Source organism: Vespa mandarinia, chromosome 12 (genome assembly GCF_050613455.1).
Source record: "Vespa mandarinia isolate Hongniang chromosome 12, ASM5061345v1, whole genome shotgun sequence".
NCBI lineage: Eukaryota > Metazoa > Arthropoda > Insecta > Hymenoptera > Vespidae > Vespa > Vespa mandarinia.
The window spans coordinates 4,720,001-4,722,500 of record NC_140821.1 but is presented as its reverse complement, the minus strand read 5'-3'; the positions used below and the strand labels follow the sequence as shown (position 1 = coordinate 4,722,500).

Below are 2,500 nucleotides of genomic sequence, written 5' to 3'. Positions count from 1 at the left end.
ATGCAAATATCATGCTTGTTTACGATAGATACCAAAGATGATACGACGTACGATTAGACATTTATATGACAAAAAAAAAAAGAAAAAAAAATTGAAAAAATAAAAAAATAGGTAAAAAAGTGTTATTAAAAAGTTTTCGTACTGTTTTAACATTTTCGTACAATTTCGTAATTAATTTTTGTCGATCGTACTTCAGATTACCGTACACAATTATTTCTTACGTTTATACAATTATTTTAAAACTATTCCTTTTGGTAAGTAAAAAAAATCTGATAAAGTTATTTCAAAAACAAAAAAAAAAGAAAAAATAAGAAATGACAATTCTTTAGATACATTGTACTCATTTATGTTTTCTATTATTTAGCAAATTAGGTTTGTATTTAACACTATATACTTATGCGGATATATATTATAAATTTATAAAATGTATTCTTTGATTTCCAATAATAATTATTAGAAAAATTTTAATTATTTGAAAATAATTTCTTTTATATAACATTATTCTGATAATTATTATTTTAAATAAAAACAAATCGAAATGAAATCTGTTATTTTTTTTACGGGTTTTGATAAATGTAATATTAAATATATATATGTATATAATATTAAATATATATAATATATAATAAATATATATAAAAAAAATATGTATATATATATATATGCATATATAAAATAGATAGAAATTCGTTTTGGTAGATCGAATAATTCGGTCTGGTTCGTTCATTAATGACGAAAGTTGCAAATCATGGGATTTTATCGATTTTACATTTTCTCCCTGTCAACGATGTGAAATAATATTTCCAACATGCTATTCTTTTTAGTTATTCTTTTCCATGCCGTTAATCAGAAAGATTATCATCAAATGTTCCCATTAATTTCCGACGATGATTTTTCATGATTTTCCTTCAGGGTTACGTACGTTTACATTTGTATGTGTATATATGTATATATATATATATATATATATATATATATATATATATGTCTCTCTGTCTGTCCATCTGTATGTGTACGTGTGTATACTCAATGACGACGCCAACGACAACGTCGTGACCTCTCTCTTGATTTAATCGGTTGTAACATAGGTCTCTGTATTTGTACGTAATACACATATATATAAACATACATTAGAGTACGTACGTACGTACCAAAGCGTATTGTAGGCGTGACACCGACGGTTATTGTTCTAACGGGTTGCTATGAATATTCATGCAAATCAGCATATCGTCAGATGCATAGGGAAATGCGAACAGATGTAAATACGATCCTTCGACGTTAACTCGGAATTAACTATAGCTGGCTAGTTATGAATTCTTCGATCTTTATTTATCAATGACAACACTTATTACGAGTAATTACAGCGTTACTCAACGAAATTCTCTTTTTTTTTTTTTTTTTCCTGCCTTAATATTTTTCTGTGGCCTTTCTTCTTTTTTTTTTTTCTATATTAGAGATTTATTATTTAATTATACACATATATATATATATATATATATATATATATATATATATATAATTTTCAAGGGATTAATTTTATTTATAGGTGTAATAATTTTTTTTTTTTAAATGATCAATGCGTAAGAAAATCATTAAATCATTTATGGCGTAAGTTTTAAGGATGTATGAAACATTAAGAAAACAAAAGAGAATAATTACTATAGAAAATTTGGAAGAAAATGTTTCTAGAAATAATTAACGTAAACAGAAAAGAAAATCATTAAAAAAATTTTCTAAGAAACGTTTATTCGAACAATTAACGTCTACGCAAAGGAAAATCATTAAAAATAATTTTCAAGAGAACGTTTTCTACGAACAATTAACGTTTGCGCGAATGAAAACTCATTGAAAGAATATAATACTTCAAATAATCAAAGGCAACGCAAAAGAAGAAATAAAAAATTATAAAGGTAATGTTCGAGGAAATGAATCTTTCAAAAAATCAACATAAACATAAAGGATTATCATCGAAACGTTAAAGAAAATCTTGAAAATATTATGAAATAATTTTCAAGAGCGAAATAATTTTATCGAAATAATTTCCAAGCGAACTATCCTCTGAGGGATTGACGTCAACAAAAAAGAAAAAAAGAAAAGAATCAAATAAGAAAGAATAAAAATGAAAGAAGAAGAAAATCATCAAAATAGTGCGTCTAAAAGCAAAGCACCCTTAAAAAAATTAATAATGTCGATATATACATATATATATAAAAAAAAAAAAAAAAGAAAAGAAAGAAAAGAAAAGAAAACAAAAAATCATCGAAACAATGTGTCCGAGGGAACCACCCTTCAAAAGATCAACGTTGACGTATGCAAGAAAAAAAAAAAAAGAGAAAAAAGAAGAAAAAAAAAATAGAATAACAAAAACAGGCAAAATCGTCAAAATCATCAGAAAGCATATCTCTATCTGTGTAAGTATGTAATAGAAAAAAAGAAAAAAAAGAAGGAACAAGAAAAAAGAGAGAAAGAGAAAGAAGGAAAGGTTGAAAAAGAGTATAAA

General features: G+C 25.0%; 1 protein-coding gene across 1 annotated transcript in view; it reads right to left on the bottom strand.

The window, feature by feature from the left end:
- The window catches only part of Cow (Proteoglycan Cow), a 153,744-nt gene that overhangs the window by 18,520 nt on the left and 132,724 nt on the right, over positions 1–2,500 (bottom strand). The window lies entirely within an intron of this gene.